Source organism: Podarcis bocagei, assembly GCF_964188305.1.
Source record: "Podarcis bocagei genome assembly, chromosome: 4".
In the NCBI taxonomy this organism is placed as follows: Eukaryota; Metazoa; Chordata; class Lepidosauria; order Squamata; family Lacertidae; genus Podarcis; species Podarcis bocagei.
This window is the reverse complement of record NC_138128.1, coordinates 33,866,714-33,886,116: the sequence shown is the minus strand read 5'-3', so window position 1 is coordinate 33,886,116 and position 19,403 is coordinate 33,866,714.

Genomic DNA, 19,403 nt, shown 5'->3' with positions numbered 1-19,403 from the left:
ACTCTTCTCATGTATGAATGCATGGGCAGTGAAGGGGGGGGGGATAAGCAGAAGTGAGATTATGGTGGCAAGCCCCACTTCTGACCCACATGTTTTGACATGGCCATTTGTATGGTCCCAGTGCATGTACAAATAATACATGCTTAACCTCTTTTCCCACTCTGCAGCATGAACAATCACTAAATATGTGTGTGGATTGCATGAAGAATCTTCATGTAGCATGGAAGAGGATTCCATGACTTCTCTATGCCAAGAGGAAGGTAGCCCTTGACCCAACCACAGTATTTTTCTAGCCTACAAGGCAGAGTCCACCAGGTACGTCATCTTGAGCAATTTGGAGGAAACATGGGATAGTAATGTAGTCAAAAAATGCATACACCCCAGCTTCAAGAGCTTTTGGCAGTTCCCTCATTGTGAGAAGTGAAGTAACAGGGAACCTGGCAGAGGGCCTTCTCAGTAGTGGCACCCACCCTGTGGAACACCCTCCCATTAGATGTCAAGGAGATAAATAACTTTTAGAAGACAACTGAAGGCAGCCCTGTATAGGGAAGCTGTTTTATTATTTTTTTATATCTGTTAAAAGCCAACCAGTGTGGCTGGGGCAACCCAGTCAGATGGGCAACATATAAATACTACTACTACTACTGCAGTTTCTAGGTGGTGGATAATAGGGATGCAGGGGGGATACAAAAGGACCACCATAATGGAATGTTGGGAGGGTTATCTTTTGACTTCTGTTCTTAAATTGGTCCATGACTGATGTTTCTATGACAACTGCTTCATAGTTTTATTGCTGCTCTTTATTGTTTTTTGTTCTGTTACAGTTATAACTGTATGTACAGTATGTACATTTATAACTGGAGCCCTCCCTGTGGTATGCCCTCCCTTCAGTTGCCAAAGAGAAAAAAAACTACATAATTTTTAGAAGACATCTTAAGGCAGCCCTGTATTGGGAAGTTTTTAATGTTTGATATTTTAATATGTTTTATGCATGCTGTGAGCCGCCCAGATGTGTGGGGTATAAATGATAAAACTGTTATTGTTGGTTGTTGTTGTGCAAGCTGTTTTGAATGTCCTTTCAGAAAAAAACACAAATAAATTTCGCCATTCCCCAAGTGTCTAATATTAGCTTTTGATTTATTCCCCCTCCTCCCCCTCCCCCACAATCTTAGGGTCTATTCAGGCAACTATTGATCTTGTGACTTTGGTTTGAAGTGGCTGCCCATGTCTTCTCTCTGCCCATGTCTGGCCTGTCATGTGCTGACATCAACACATCCTTTTTGCACACCACCCCAAACCTACATTTTCAGACATTTGCAATAAAATGTTTAATCCTGTGCGTGATGGCAGATGTATACAAGTGGCTGACTGCAGGCGGGAAGCCAAGAAATCCAGCAAATTTGAGACACCATCAAAAGTCTGATGGTTATGTGTCACAGCTGAGTGACCTGGCACTTGCACTCAATACTTTATGAGCTATGTCAGCAACACGAGCATCGTGGCATCAAAGGAACGGGCTGCAGTTCCTGCAAAGCTAATTCTGTAAGGTCCAGTTCTTACAAACAGCAGATGAGGAAGAAGCAAGCCTGTTTTTTTGAACTGTGGCATTTCAGATCACATGACTGAATGCTCCCCCATGCAAAATGAATGGATAAATAAATTCCTGAACTTGGAAAACTAGATGTCAGGGAGAAAAAATCCAACCCAGCAATTTCTCTGACATCTCTATGTGCAAGGACATCATGATGATGATGATGTACTTGTCGCCGGTACAGCTATAACTGCAAGTTTATCACTGCATCTGAAAACGACTCTTTTTTTAAAGCTGGAGAAAGTGAAGCTGCCTGCGCTAATGAAAATCACCTGGCAGCAATAAGGACAATGCTTTCGAAGGATGGGAGCTGAACAGGCCATTGATTTAAACCTTAGCAATGAGTGTTCACTTGGATTTACAGGAAGCTGCACATGACATTTCATTAGTATCACAGTGAATTAACTTTATAGCGGTGTAATGCTTAATCCAATTTGGGCTTAGTGTTATTAATGATATTGCTAGGGAAATAGTTTTAAGGCAATTAAACAGACGTATGTACGCCTGCCAAGCCTCGCTACCGATATCTAATGGCATCGCAAAATAATACCGTTGAAAAGAGGGGATTGGATATGGAAGGATCGCGCTTCCTGGTGACTTAATCTCTTGCGTTTGGAAGGACATCAAACCACATTAAGAATATGCCCTGCAAGAGCTGCCTTTGGAGGGAGCACCGTGTCTTCGCTGAAACAGATGCAGCCTTCATTCGGCCAGCTAAGAGGCTGATACCCATGCAGGGCATGTGTAAGCTCTGCTTTGAAAACAAAAGTGCACCTTCTTGGCTCCCCTCTCACCAATAACAGCAGATTAGGAGTAATCAAAGCTTTACAAGCGGAGCACACTAGACCTCAGAAAAGGTCTAATGCTAATGCCTGAATTTAAAACAAAGCCTCTTCAATAAGGACTCTTGGACTGTTTTATATTGACAGGCAAAGGAAGGCTGTATTTGTCAATATAATACAGAAATAACTCAGAAATTGCATTGGCAGGCAATTTTTTTGTTGTGCACAGAGCGTATTTTTTTATTTCCCGTCCTTCCAGAACTTCCTTCCCTCCTGCCAAGTGTGCCTCCAGTGTTTTATTGCCTTCCTTTGGCACGGAAAGCGATGCCATTAACTCCACGTACTTGCTGCCCGGTTGTGTTGGTTGGCAATCATTCACACAGTCGACTGCGGGGAACATCAGAAGCTGAAATGAATTGGCCCTTGGAATTCTGAATGGCTTTGGGTAGCTGTGAATGTCAACATTTCCATTCAAAGATGTGACCTTTGCTCAGGCTCCTCCCACCATCCATCCTGCTCCCTGCCATGTGGCAGGATGGCACCACTTTGATAGTCACTATCTTGCTGGCGCATTATATTCCCTTCATAAACATTGCAGTAAATTGCTGTATTTAAAACAATGCTACTGGACAAATCACATCTTTTCAACTGCATAGGTATGGAGTTAAGTAGCCCTGTTCATACATTTAAAAAGAATGTGCGTGCACATCAAGTGTGTAGATCACCCTGCCCCCGATGTCTGCACCCAGTTCATGCTGTACCTGATACCCACATGTTGTTCTTTCACATGTATGGAGTGGTCATGCAACATTTCCATAAGTAGACATGACTTCATGAATGAAAGATGCCCCCGCCCCCAAATATGATAAATCTGCTGTTAAAACATATTGCATATACAAGCTTTTCCTTGTTCACACATGATGGTCAAATCCCTTAACTTCTATTCATTGCCCATCTGCTTCCCCTTTAAAGTTTCTCCATTTTTTATCCTAACAGCGTCTTCTTTTCGGTCTTTCATATCTTATGGAGAGCTCTGCATAAATACAAAGAGTCAAGTCTTTAAACACATGTTTTGTTTTGATTTTGTGTGTCTGATTTTAACAGATATTTAATGTAGGTGCTTATTTTAAAATACTAGCTTCCTCTCAACCCTTTGGATGGAGCCAGGCAGACATTTTCGATTCATTAAATAATTAAGTAAGTTAGTAAGTAAAATAAATATTCCAGCAGCACAATTGTTCTTTCCTCTGCAGGAGGTTGTCTGCTCTTAATTCATAGCTCCTGTGTTGTACATCTCTCTGTGAAATCCTAATTTCCTTTCCTGTGGTCATTTTTTTCCCCACTGCAAAAAATTTCTCCTTGCAAATGACCTTACCAGAGAGAAGGTGTAAGGAACTGCTGAAGAAACAAGCAAATCCTTAGGAGATTATTTTGCAAGAGACCCTGATCTGAACTCTGAGATCACAAACACTTAAGGGCATTTTGAGTATTATGCCCAGGTGATTGTATTTGCATGACTGCATGGATAAACCTTAATTTTTCCACCTCTAACTTCTTTGAAATGAAAGTGTCTAACCTTTGCAGGAAATAGATATTGCTAAACAATAGCACTCTATAGCATCTGTGTAAGCACAGTTGGAGGCAAGAAAATTAGGCCCCCAAAGTGCTGCTGCTGCTGAGAGATTATAATGCTCTGTGTTCTGCTAACCCTTCTTTATACATCATTGCCCTCAGCTGTAGCAGGAATCAATTAATTACAAAGTGAGATGGAACCTTAAATATATATATATTTTTGGTACGGTCTTGCTTATTTTAATCTCTTAGCATTGCTGAGATCAGTCCTAAATCAGTGATTTCGGTTGAGAAACAGCTTGGTTTCAGTTGAATCTATCCTTTAAATGAGGCTGCGCCTGAAGTTTTGGCCAGTAAAGTCCAATGGACCTAACTCTTTGTGATGTAGGTCCATGAACTGTTGGAGAATCATCCCAGTACTTTCTCTCTGAACCACACCATTTCCATCACCCATCTCTTTCCTTCCCTCATGGTGCATGCTCTAGTTATCTCACGGTTGGACTACTGCAACACGCTCTACGTGAGGCTACCTTTGAAGGTGACCCGGAAACTGCAATTAATCCAGAATGCGACAGCTAGACTGGTGACTGGGAGTGGCCGCCGGGACCACATAACACCAGTTCTGAGAGATCTGCATTGGCTTCCAGTACGTTTCCGAGCACGATTCAAAGTGTTGGTGCTGACCTTTAAAGCCCTAAACGGCCTCGGTCCAGTATACCTGAAGGAGCGTCTCCACCCCCATTGTTCAGCCCAGACACTGAGATCCAGCGCCGAGGGCCTTCTGGCAGTTCCCTCATCGCGAGAAGTGAGGCTACAGGGAACCAGACAGAGGGCCTTCTCGGTAGTGGCGCCCGCCCTGTGGAACGCCCTCCCATCAGATGTCAAAGAGATAAATAATTACCTGACATTCAGAAGACATCTTAAGGCAGCCCTGTTCAGGGAAGTTTTTAATATGTAACGCTGTACTGTTTTTAACACTGATTGGGAGCCACCCAGAGTGGCTGGGGAAACTGAGCCAGATGGGCGGGGTATAAATAATAAATTATTATTGTTGTTATTATTATTATTATTTTGCCTCATCTATATCATCATATTGCATGTGCTGCTCTCTTTCTCAAATTGAGATGTTTGAGAACAGCAGTGGCACCCTCCTGCTTGTTCCACCGATAACCCACAGCCATTCCTCCCTCCTGGAAGAGAGTGCCATGTATGTCACACAGCCTGGCCTGGCCCACCTTAAGTAACTATTAAATCCAAAGTTCTGTCCCCCTGGTTCACTCCTCTCACTATAGTGGAGAATCTAAAAATGAAAACTTTGTTTTGACATAAGTGGATAAAATTTGCAAGCAAAGAAGCCCCTCCAGAGGGAATTAGGCTTGTCAAATTGCAGACAAATCCATCCAGGGATTTTCATTCAGAAAAACTTAAAAACAAAAACAAAAAACAAGCAAGCAAACAGAAAATAAGAAAAAAGCAACATTTTGTTTACATTAATATAAAATACAAAAATAATATAAATCTGGACTAAATATTAATTGGAAAGTTTTTTGTCCCCAGCTTGCACACCTGCTTGTTTCAGTGGTGATTTTACTAATGATGAAATGAATTTGATTTTACTCAGCAGAAGCAAATTATGGTAAAGAAGAGACATGACACATCTACAATCTCAGCACTGCAGAGTTTTATTGCTCATGGTGATGTGCCAAGAGTATAATTAAATGAATTGGGGAGAACTGGGGAGAATACAGCACATTTTCTTTATTACATGTAGGTAAGACCAAATCATGAAACATCATTTTAATTCAGTTACATAAATCATCTAGCCATATTTTTAAAATGCAAGCATGGCATTTGCATGTGGACTTACATATTTGTTTATCTCGTGGTCTTCTTCCACCAGATCTTTAACAGAACAATTTGTATAAAGGTCATAAAAACCTGCCACCATCAAATTGCAGTACTGCTGTTACCTGCAACAGGCAAACTGTATGTTGGTTATTGTCTCATCCTGTAACTTGGCCCAACTTGGCCCTCCAGATGTTTTGGAACTACAATTCCCATCATTCCTGACCACTGGTCCCGTTAGCTAGGGAGTTGTAGTCCCAAAACATGTGGAGGGCCTAGTTTGGCCATGCCTGGCATAGACCAAGACTATGGCCTTCCAGACATTGTTGAACTACAACAATGGGTTCAGAAGCAGCTTTCCTGCTTTCCATGTTCTAGCATTTCCCCCAAATGCCAAGACCATTATTTTTGATGCAGCTAGCTTTGTGAAGCTACTTGACAGCCAGCTGCCTGGCATTTCTTCTGTTCTTGCTTTAACACCATTCTACCTGTATTGCCATCCCACACGGCCAAATGGGATGCCTATGGGAATCCCGAAAGCAGGACCTGAGTGCAATAGGTATTCAGAGGCTTAATGCCTCAGACAGTGAACATAGCTTTGGTGCTAGTAGCCACTGATAGACTTAACCTCCATGAATTTGTCCAATCCTCTTTTAAAGCTACCCAAGTTAGTGGCCATAATTACTTCTAGCGGGCTACATGACCTTAGCCTAACCTCTAACGTCAGCTTGTTTCTGTATTTGATTCTGTTTCAGTTTCTATCCTCAAGATGGCTCATAGAAGTTTCAGGGGAAAGTGAGCTTTGCTTATTCTCCTGGTAACATTTCAATGATCCTGCCTTTCCACTTAATTTTGAAAGCGGTATTAATGTTCAAATAAGTTCATGGAAATAGATCACAGGGAGCTACAAATAAATTAATGAGTGCTGCATAATAACCCTCACCTGATTTATGTCTGGTAAAGAAACACTACGTTCTCTTTTTATTATGACCTTCCCGTCTTTGAAAGCTGCTTCCTCTGTGTCACACAGACTAATAGATCATACTGTGCTCTTAGTTACACCCTTCATTGACTTCCATTGTGAAGCTACATGGGCTGCGCATAAGAGTAGCATTTGTCGTAGAGTCTTGGACTCTGTCCAGCCTTGGGCTTTAACTTGCTTCAAAAGTGTCTATGATGTATTTTTATTTTTTATTTTGCAAATATATGGTGAAATGCTGGCACTTGCTAATTCTGAATGGGGAAAGGCCTGCAATTTTGAAAAGCACCTAATATATTCTGTTCAAAGCATTTTACTAGGATTGCTTCAGTGACACTGCACAGAAAATGTCAAAGTTTGGAGGTGTGCACCAATACCAATGTTTATGACGAGGAAGACTGAAGGAAACCAACTTCCACCCAAAGTGATCTGAATGAAGAAGTTTGAAATAGTATGGAGAATACTTGAACTGGCAGGAAATTCAGGACAGACATAAGATGTGGCGATGGTCACTAGTTGACATGGCTTTAAAGGGACATTGGGCAAGTTCATGGAAGACAAGTCTATCAATAACTACAAAATAAGGATGCCCAATGTGCTACCCCCAGGATCACAAGCAACATGACTCTAAACCAGTGGATCCCAACCTTTTTTTGGCCATGCCCCACCTAAGCATCTCTAAAATCTCGATGCCCCCCTCCCTGTGACATATAATTCTTCTTATTAAAAAAGTGAACTCCTATTCATGTGGAGGAAGCCTAAAAGGCCATTAACTGTTAATAACTCATTCTTGAATTGCCCCCCTTAAAAATCAAGTTGTCCCCCTGGGGGGCATGTGCCCCACGTTAGGAAACATGGCTCTAAACAGACTCCCTGTTAGCACCATAGTAACTCTTTTTTAGGGACACGGGTGGTGCTGTGGGTTAAACCACAGAGCCTAGGACTTGCCGATCAGAAGGTCTGCGGTTTGAATCCCCACAATGGGGTGAGCTCCTGTTGCTCAGTCCCTGCTCCTGCCAACCTAGCAGTTCGAAAGCACGTCAAAGTGCAAGTAGATAAATAGGTACCACTCCGGCGGGAAGTTAAAGGCGTTTCCGTGTGCTGCTCTGGTTTGCCAAAAGTGACTTAGTCATGCTGGCCACATGACCCGGAAGCTGTATGCCGGCTCCCTCGACCAATAAAGCAAGATGAGCGCCACAACCCCAGAGTCGGCCACGACTGGACCTAATGGTCAGGGGTCCCTTTACCTTTAACTCTTTTTTAGGCCCAGCATTTTGACGCTAAGCACCAGACTAGGGGGGCTGCAGCCACCAGCATGTTGATTTTACCTAATGCCTCTGGACCTTGACCCAAATTTGTACCAAACCAGGGCCCAAAGGCTTTATGCGGAAATGAAGTTGGCAACTGCTGCATCCATTTCAGCCAGTGTTTTTCTTCTCAGCAGCAGGTTTAATGCTTGCTGCCACCCACTGTCAGTCCTCCTCACCCATACCTCTCTACCCAAGAAGCTTACTTCAGGAGGGCACCAAGACAGCACTGGGGGAGGCGGTTGAGGGCACCTTGCCCCTCAGACTTGTTGCTGGCCATACCTTTGAGTACAACTTGCTGGAGAACAATGGGAGGGGACTATTGACACCACGGCCTGTTTGTGGGCTTCTCAAATGCATCTGGTTGGTCACTTTGGGACACAGGATGCTGCCTTTGGTAGGTCTTTGGTCTGATCCAGAGGGCCTTTTATTACATATCCTTCTGATCAAAATCTGGATCATTATGACTTGTGCTTTTAATGAGCTCATATGCTATGAGATGTCTGTCCCAAAAACTCTGTTAATTTGGATGACATATTTCCTCCAAGCCTTGCTCTCTACAATTCACTAGCAAATATTTTTCATCATGAAGAAATATTGAGTGAGTTTGTGTGAAACTCTTGTATGATCACAGAGAAAGGGTCCTATATTTTGAGGAGCACTGAAAGTGATGAAATCAATGCCATAGGCTCTCCTATTCTTTAAAGAATCACACAAATATAACCATCCAGAAGGATTTAACCAAACGTCTTGAAATGCGCATATATATATATATATATATATATATATATGTAATTGAACCTGTCTCTCGAAGAACTCACAGCTTTAATTTAAGCACAACCCTTCTAATAAAGTCACAGTTGTGAATAACTCAGTAAGAGAGATTTGCAGAGAAAGTGTGTCATATTTTAAATGGCTGAAGTGAAATATGACGTACTTCTTTGCACTCGACGCAAGTGCATAAAAATAAATCCAAGATGAATGAGACTTGGCACCCTGTTTCATATGTAATATTCAACACTGCTAGCATTTGCTCAAGCTGTTTTAGACACTGCTAAGACAGTGGAGGGATGTAGAAAGGCAATATTACATTTTAAAAAATGGTGTGGGACATCTAAACATATGTCAGTGTGAGCAAAGGCAGCATTTAGAAGGAGGAAAAGACAGGTGTAACTTAAGCCATGACCGCTACACTATAGTTCAGTTCACAGAGCTGGTATTGGGTGATATTCAATGAAGACATTCTGGTAATGCAAGGACTTTTGTCTGTGCAACAGGACTCCTCTTCCCAAGTGTTCCCCTAAATCTGTTCTGGGGTTTCCTCTGGATCACACAGGGAGAGGGAAGGAAATTCCCTTGTGCAAGAAGAAATCCTTGCACTTCTGAAAGCACTTTCTTGAATACCACCCATTATGTTTCTTTGAGATGCATACCTTGAGAGAGGGTTGAAGCAGTTACAAATCACAACACAGAAGACTCGGCTGTCCTGAATCAAATTGTAGTGATTTGTGCTGTAGCTCAAAATTGGATCAGGGTGTCTGTGCCCAGCCCTACTTTATTATTTCAGCAGGCATATTAGGTAAGCTTTCTGATTTTATGGTTAGTTTTAACTGACTTTATTGTATTTTAAAACCTCATTGCACACTACTTTGAGACTAAGGTGCTACGAGGCATATGCATTGCAGAAATACATTTATTATTATTATTAATAATAATAAACAAAGGGCTTTCATAGCAAGTTTGCCCGCTCTCCTTACAAAATGAGGGCTACAGGTCCCTCTGGAGGGTGCTTAGGAACAGACAGCCTTTCATATAGAGGACACCTTCAAACAGAGAACTGTCCCTTCACAGACTGCCAAATAAAGGACTCCCTCTGTAAACTAAGACACTCTATTGAACAGTATAAGTGTATCCTTGTTAGTTCTTTTGAACATCTCAATGGCCTCAATAGCATCAAGGATGGCATTATTCTGGGGTGTCTCTCAGGGATAGCACTTGAGGCATAATTTTAAGTTAGAACTATTCAGATGCAGGCACAAGTGCTTCTCTTTAGCTACAAAATCCAAGAATGCACTCAAAGCTCAATTCAGTAGTGATTATCAGAAAATATCAGTGACCTTCAGAACTTGCCTGTGTCTGCTGAGAGGCATCTGTCCAAATGCACTGGGCAGATTTTACTCAGCACAGAAGATGATTGTGCCAATGTTAGAAAAATCTGCTAAGGTTTTAGCAGAGGCACTAACAAGCTGTTCCCATTATGACCCCAACTTTGCCACATTGACAGCTAGTGGCACAATTCTCATTGACTATTTATGAATAATCTGAAAAGGTTCTTACCTGCCAAATCCTCCAGGATCTCATGTTTCTTTATTTTCACCCTGAAACAGTTGATGACATAATTGACACCTAAAACAGAGCAAGGAACTACAGGTCATCCATGTGAGGTGTTGGTGAAGTCATCATGCAGAGAAGGAGGAACAGAACTGAGAGTCTCTGTGTTGCCCAGCAAAGTAAAGACAGGTAAGGGATTTAAAATAATTTGATTTAGTGTTTATAGTTCTTGTGGCTAAAGAGTAAACATGTTCTTTGTTAATCTCACGTAAGTGCTTAATAGTGATCATTTGGAGTGTGACTATTTATACAGTACTATAGCATGCAAAAACGAGATGAGGTTTGGATTAATCATTATGCTAAGTATGTTACAGAGTGGAGTCTGACCAAACAGGAACCTACCATATGGGGACTCCTAATATAACTTGCAATTAACTAAAGGGGTATTCTAGAGTGCAACATTCATCAAATCTGTAAAAATTCTCATACCGACTATTTTCTCATCAGACAGGGAATCTTCTGCAAAAGCTAAATTAACATATTGTTTTCTCATTTTACATAGACCTGGAAGTATGGTTCATAGAAGGCTTCGATTAAACTAGATAATGATACCATCCGCACAGCATGGTGCATGATCTGCCTGAATCTTAACACCAATCTCTCCTTCTCTTGGTGTCATCACTGCCCACAGAGCTTCTGAAGGAATAATGCCTTCTGCCATGTCTGAGAAAGCCGTGCAGTCTGACACCTTCTTTATGCTTCCTCCATCTGTGCGACTTTCCTGTGCAACTTGTAGCCTAATTATGAAGTCCCCTCCTCTGGAACCTGCTGTCTCCCACAAAAGGTTGCCTTTGATATAATTAAGTCTCTGTATAAAAGTACATTTAAAATGGGACAGAGTCTCCTTTGACACACAAACAGTGATTTATTATGTTTACTATACTGTTATGCCTTTGAGCGTAAAGCAGATTTCACAAACTGGCCACAAATATAAGTGCTTTTATCCATTGGAAAGCCCGTTTGAGAAGCTGGCACAAGCTTGCTGCACCAGCAATAAGGTGCACACGGTCCTGTGCAAAGCTGATACTGAAAGGCTCATTTGAATAACAGTTCATGCCTATTTGCAGCTTCCCATCACTGCACCTAACTGAGCTAAAGAGATAATATTCAGTCAAATTCCTGCAGTCTTTCCCCCCATTTTGTCTAGTTGCTGGCTGTGGAATTCCAACTTGGACATGAATATGTGCTTTGGCTTCAAATACATATGTTTAAAAAGAGAAATGTTAGGATCAATAAGAATTTTGTCCGTCACTGCTATCTTTAGTTGTGTGTAGTCATGTGCTTTTTTATTTAACCCCTATATAAGTGTAATCTAGTCTAGATTGCATTGCACCTTTAACAGAACCTAGATGTCTAACGCATTGTTCCAAGCCAGAAATTATATCCTCAGCAAATATATTTAATGCGCATAAAAGGACTCTTGGCTGTTTGTGCTTCCTCTGGCCCATCTGTTCCAGTGGCACAGAGCCTGCTCCTTAGAGCATAGGGTCCAAGCATTGATGGGTTTAATTTGGCAGTCTATAAGGACTGCCAAGCTTGTGATTGCTTCAGGAGGCACCTCTGTTCGGCACACACTTACACTCTGATTTCTTAATTCCTCATCTTTCAGAGTTATTATATTATTATATTATACCTCTTGATATTTTGCTGCTAGCCAAGAAGGACTTGTATGGTGCCAGAGGAAGAGACTTCAGCAGCTGTACAGTACAGGGTGGCTGGCTATGAGGATTGCACCTTCTTGCCCTTCCTGAATGATTTCTTACACCTGCCAAGTTCCGGGGAATGCCCTCAGAGCCTAGGGTCCCAGTTACAGAAGATATAAGCTTCCACCAAAGTAGTTGTCAAGGAGGGGAGGGTTGCAGTTGCAGCACAGCCCAAACAAACAAAGGTCAATATATTAGGGGCTCAAGGCACAACACAGCAAGGCAGTGAGGCTAGATTCAGGAATGAGGCACCAAAGAACAAGGGGCCAGAGATCTGTTCTTTCCAGCAACTAGAAGGCTTACTATGGCCTCCTAAACCACACCCTAAGTACAGTTGCTAGTGGTGAAGGAGTATCATTGATGGCTTTCTCAAGACTGGCCCTCTTACTCACAAGTGGACCAATGACTCTAGGTCCATAGTCACATAATGTGCCATTGCTCTTTGTCCTTGATCTAAAGGACTGGCGAGGGGTGCGCCCCACCTTCTCCTCTGAGAGTTCCAGGGGTTCATCTTCAGAGGCCAAGCCAGAGGGCCCCTCACAAGGTTACTTAACATTGGACTCAGGGGCCCTTGCCTGCTTTTCAAGGTCCCTGACCTGTGGGGGCAGGTATACGGTTCATCTCCAGGGACTCTGCACTTCCTGGTGTGTCAGGTCATTGGTATCAGGAGCCCTCTTTTTTGAAATGACACGGGCATACCTGAAAATAAGCAAAAGAACATTTGGTTTTGGTGTCCAGTTAGGGAATAGTAGTGTTGTGGGGTTGTTGTTTTTTTGTCAGATGAAGCAATGCATTGATTACAGAGTACCCAAATATCAAGATCTCAGTAATTCAATTTACAAGGAGTCCGTGTTGTGATAACTCCAGGAAAGTAGAAGGACTTGCATTTAGAAAAATTCAGCAGAGCCCACTTGGTGGGTAATACACTACCCTATAGCAAAAAGCAAACTATTGAGAGAACATAATAATCTTACTGAGAAGCACTGTAACTCCAGGGAATTCAATCCTTGCCTGTGCTATGAAGGGTAAAAAGAGATCTGATACCTTTCTGACTAGCTGAAGTATCAGTTTTGATAGCTAGAGATAAAAGCATGTCTACAGCTCTTGATTATTTTGCCAAATCTCTACACACTTCACCAGGAGTTTCTTTAAAGTTGTTGGCTACAATCTCATGTACACTGTGCACATGTGTGGAAGTAAGGTCCATTGAAATCAGGGGACTACACTTTTGAGCAAACAGGTTTCGGATTGCATTTCACAATAGCTCCGTAGTGCAGGAAAACACCATTGCCATTACAGTGGTACCTCGGGTTACAGATGCTTCAGGTTCAAGTTACAGACTCCGCTAACCCACAAATAGTACCTCGGGTTAAGAACTTTGCTTCAGGATGAGAAAAGAATCGTGCGGTGGTGGTAGTGGGAGGCCGCATTAGCTAAAGTGGTACCTCATGTTAAGAACAGTTTCAGGTTAAGAACGGACCTCCAGAACGAATTAAGCTCTTAACCAGAGGTACCACTGTATAGGCCTCTTTACATCACCATTTGAACTGGTCACAGTGATAAAAGTGATCATCCTAATAAGATTCAGTGGGTTTCCAGGAACAGAGTAGGAGTGCATTCAGACATGGAATATATTGTGCTAGTTTTCCTGATCGCAATGCTAGAGCTTCTGTCCCATTTTCTAATGTTCCTTCCATACGACAGTACTGTACCTGTTGTATTATGGAAATGTGGCTTTTTGACCAATATATTAGCATGTCATGCTACATTTCATTCACATCTCCTCCACCCTGCTAAACCAGAGTTCAAGGACAGATTCCAGTCTGGCAAAGACACTTGAGGAGCAAGGCTGCTGAGGCTGTGGCACACCCTCCAACATTTATACAATGAAAATAGGGACATCCCATTCCATAATGATAATTTTACAATTTATACCCCACACATCTTATTGGGTTGCCTCAGCCACTCTAGGCAGCTTCCAACATATATATAAACATAACAAAACATTAAACATTTTAAAAACTTCCCTATACAGGATTGCCTTCAGACCGCTAAGGGGTCGGATAACTCCATATCCTCCAGCATTTCTCCAATAAAAATAGGAACATCCTAAGGAAAAGTGGGACATTCCAGGATCAAATCAGAAACCAGGATGGCTTCTCTAAATCAGGGACTTCCCTGGAAAATAGGGACACTTGGATGGTCTGCTGTGGTATGGATAGGAGATATGGCCAGAGGATGGTCTGAAGACTTGATCATGAGATCTGAGGTTCGGCTCCCCGGTCTGAGGTTCCTCATTCCTGTTCTAGCCAGTAGCTGCCACCCAAAGTTTTCCACATGCATGTTTCAAAATTATTCTGTGCATATTTATCAGAAACAGCCCTTACATGCTTTGAGATGGTGGTGGTTAGTGGCATAAGAGTTTCTGAAAGGAAAAGCATACAATTTGCACTGTTCCACCAGAGGGAGGAAGCTTTTACCCCAGCATACGTGCTCCAGCAGCAGATCATGGCGATTAGATTGTGATGAAAGCACACATTCATCAATATTCAGCACAATTCATTAAAAGGAATTAATTGAAAACATCAGAAAGAAAAACACATCTGCCGAAAATATGATCATGGATGAGATATAAAAACCCTTGGCAGTATATCGGATAAGTATAAATCAGAGATTTAGCAACTGGTTGGTATTTCCACCTCCTCACTGCTGCTTGAATGAGTCTTTGAAAATTGATAACATTTTAATGTAATTTTGATTGCCTTCTTCTGGAGGTCAGTCTAATAAGTGTATTGCATAATGCCAAATTACTCTTCTCATAGGATATAATTAAAAGCACAAGCACTTAGTGTTTTTGATTAAGGGAGCTAAAAAAGAGGCGTATACTTAGATAAACTGGTAAAGTGTGGAATTTGCCCTAGGCTTCAAATATGCTAATGCTTAACCTTTTCCTCCCGAGGGATGTATAGTCCTATTCGGACATTCAGGAACACACAAGTATAACTGTGGGAGACAGGAGAGCATAGCTGCATACATTCATCCTGTGTGCATCCCAGCACCTCCCCAGGCCACTGCCTACTGCTATCCATGTGGAGTGCTCAGGATTCCATTATACATGGGATATCTCAGTTGGCAGAGCATGAGATTCTTAAACTCAGGGTCGTGGGTTCAACCCCCAGCTTGAGCAGAAGATTTCTGCATTTCAGGGGGTTGGACTATATGGCCCTTGTGGTCCCTTCCAACCCTATGTATCTGGCAACCTGTCACACTGCAGACATGAGTCCACCTTTTGTTTGTTTCATGGCGACACCTCAGATGATAGGCTTCAGGGTTGTGTTGCAGATGTACTCCATCACCCAACACTCTGGTGCCCATTTTTCCTCCATTGCACAGCCCACACACATCACACGTGCAATGCAAGGCTGAGAAAGTGTGTGAGTTTGTGTGTAATGAATACTCCTGCATGTGCTTATATTTCAAAGGCAATCATATTTGTACTGCTGTTACAGCATGGTAACACACCCTCTAACTACCATGCTCTGGGAATTTTTGGAAATGACAACTGAACCTTGAGCATGTCCTTTAACTAGATTAAAGTGCATATGCTATGCTGGTTGAAGGGTAGTTGGGGTCCCATGAAGCAAGGCACAGTGATAACAGCAAGAACCTTTACTGAACTTACAACTGGACAACAGGGGCAAAGCAACTGCTTATATACATTTCTGAAGGCCTGGGCCACTCCCACTCACAACGTGATTGGCTGTCTAAACTCCTAAGCTGCAAATCATAACTCATTTTGAAATCCTGAAGTGTTCTGTGATTGGATATCATGCATCGAATCAGAACACAGGGGCTCAGAATCCTTCGTCCAGACTCAAGCTCAGGCAAACACAGATAACACTGGTGTTGTAGGGAATGAAAGTGTGTAAACAGCTGCCTGTTCATTGTAATGGGTCTATATATTTGGGGTGAAGGTCTGAAGTTCTCCTCTTTAACCGCTTCTCGGCTTCTAGGTATCTTCATGCCTCCTATAAATCTACTGTGCCAGATGGCAGAGATCTGTTTTGCCTGAACTTTCTTCATCACAAGCTTATTTTGCTTTAAAAGATTTCTTCAGCAGAGGCCCTTCTGCACACTGGGGGCCTATGATGTACTACCTCTGCTGTACACACTTCCTTGAATACAGACTCCCTGGGAATCAGACAGGCCCTGCTTTCTACTTGGCTTGTATTTTATGCTGTTGACCTTGAAACAGCAATGGACAAAAGAGAGCTTGAGAAAATTCCAGTGACTTAGCACCTCCACAGCAGGCCACCAGCCTTATGATGAACAGCAAAGTGCTTCGCGCACAAAAGTAGGCCATTCAGCACACCGGCTAGTATCTGAATGCTGGGCCCTTCTGTTTTATGGAGTGGCAGGAAATGAGTTAGGTCAGCCAGCCAATCTAAATCATAGTTTGAAGGTTAGAAGGAACTTTAAAGAGCCTTCCTGGGTGCACAAACAGTATGGTCTGCTTTACTGCTCAAGAGGGCTTGGAGGGGAGCCAAAACTAACTCCCGTGGCTCTACACCATGCAAGGGAGGGAGCTCAGAAAGAAGAGGGCTTGTTTTTTGTTTTTTTTGCAGACTGGCGGGTATTTCAGGGCTTTTGCAGCCTGGTTTCATTATTCCCAGTTGCCCAGATTTATTTTGTCCTGTTGGAGGCACTTACTGGGCAACAGAGGTAGATTTAATTTTAGCAGAGGCATAGATCTGGCTGTAGTTATAGCTCTATTAGTCTAAGGTGGAAAAGGGAAATCAAACCAGGTTTTCTGATTTGCCTTTTGCTTGAGAGGTTATCAGGAGGGAAATAAATCTGCTGCAATAAAATTTTGGTTCCCTGACATTCTCTTATGCAGAGAAGGCAAAGGTTGTGATTAAATACAGGTTACGCATTAAAACTTGACTGCTGAAGGTAGAGAGAGAAAGGGTGAAATTGGATGCCGAACTGCTCCCGTTGTGTGCTGGAAGGTTCAGGTGAGGGGTTTCTAATGGTCTCTGGATGGCCATAAAGGCCATCCTCTTTCTGCATTTAATTGGTAGAATATATGGTGCCAATTTAAATAATTTATGATCCTTTAATTAGTTTTGGAAAGAGATGATGAAGCCATCCAAGCATTCCTATCATGCATATGATTCAAATTTGTGAGACAGTGAGGTGAAATAAAGTTTTGTGCTAAAACAGAATGCACTGATCATATCAAACTAGCTGTATTTATTGTTTTTATTTTAACATTATATATATATATATATATATATATATAGGTTTTGGTGTCTTCGGGTGTCTTCCCGTGTAAGAGTTGGGGTGTCTAGGCGACGTTTCGACGAGGTCTCACTCGTCATCTTCAGGCTGGTGCTTTCGGCTTCTTGTTACTGGAACAGAGCAGGATCTCAGTGTTTGAGTTCCTATAAATACTGTTGAGGGGGTGTGGTGCAGAGAAGAAGTTCCCAGGTTATTGTGCCTTTTCTTCTTTTGTTCCTTAATTACTTGGGGGATATCTTGAGTGATATCTTGAGTGATATTCTGAGTACCACTTAGGTGGGTCATTAAGTGTGGATTAGTTGCTATAGCTTTCGTGTCTTGACCTTTTGAGCTTGTGAAGAGATTTTTCTGAGAAGATGGCTGTACTGCACTGAGTTGTGCTCTGGCTTGGCTTCGTGTATAGGGGCGAGCTGTGGTTTTGTGCCCTGTGCCAGCCAGATCTGTGTAGGGATTGCAGGGGGGTGCAGCATCCGGAGGTGCCACTATGGTTTGGCTACCGGATGGAGTCTGTAATTTATCTGTGGAGAGGGTCTGGGTTTGGGTCTGGTGTGGTTGATAGGTGATGGCGTTCTGTGTGCCTCTGGTCCTGGTGTCGGTTTTTGTGGGGAGGGCTAATTTCCAGATGTCTGGCAGGCGGGACGTGTCGTCACGCTTGTTCATGTTGTGAGGGTGTTTCTCTATCTCGATGGCTTCCATGATTATTCTCTTGTGGTGATGTTCCATGTTAAAGAGCAATTTGGAATCTGCAAAATTAATTTCGTGTCCTGTTTCTTTCATGTGTTGGAAAAGAGAGGAGGTTTTTTCTTCTTTTTTGACGGCATTCTTGTGTTCTGCGATACGTGCATTTATTCGTCTGTTTGTTTGTCCAATGTACGTGGCTGGGCAGACTTTGCAGGGTATTTCATAGACCCCTTGGTTTTCCAACTGGATTTTATCTTTGGGGTTTCTGAGGATATTGGCTATTTTTTGGTTGGTGCAAAAGGCTGTTTTGATATTGTGTTTATGGAGGATTTTGCTGATTTTGTCTGTAGTGCCCTTGATATAAGGAAGGAGGGCCATGCCATTGTTTTCTTCTGTGTCTTGGTTTTTGGGGGGTGTTTCTTTTTGGATTAGCTTCGTAACCCTGTTTTGCTGGTATCCATTGGCGATTAACACATTTGAGAGATTCTGTAACTCAGTTGTCAAGTGGTCTTTGTCAGCCAGGCGTTTGGTTCTGGAGATGAGAGTCTTGGCTACGGAGTTTATTTGTGCAGGGTGGTGGTGTGATTGTGCATGTAAGTAGCGGTTGGTGTGTGTTTTTTTCTGGTAGATAGTGTGTCCTAGGGAGCCATCAGGTTTTTTGTAGATTAGGACGTCAAGGAAGGGAAGTTGGTTGTTGGCTTCTATTTCCATAGTAAATTGTATTTTGGGGTGTATACAAAAAAATACAAAAAAATATTTTTGTATTTTGGGGTGTAGGCTGTTGAGATGTGTGAGATGTGGGGTGTAGGCTGTTGAGATGTGTGAGGAATATATATATATATATATATATATATATATAATTTCACATACCATGTTGAGGAATTGATAAATATTTTTTTAAAAAAAGAATTTTTATTGGTTTTACAGAATTTTTAAGAACAAACAAACACTTAAAAAGACATACAAACACGTATAATTTCATAACGTTTTTTCATAAACCTCTTTTCTGAGACTCCCCCATACCCCCCCTTTCTGCATCCCAATGTCCATAATTTTATAGCAACTCCCAATTGTTACTTTCCAACCTCTGTCATCTTAGTTATCTCTGTGATCTGACCTTATATCACTGTATCCCTTTGTTCCTAAAAACCACAACACTCTAACATTCATCAAGTTTATAATAGTCCTTAAGATAACTTTTGAATTTTCTCCATTCTTCTTCCACCGTCTCTTTTCCTTGGTCACGGATTC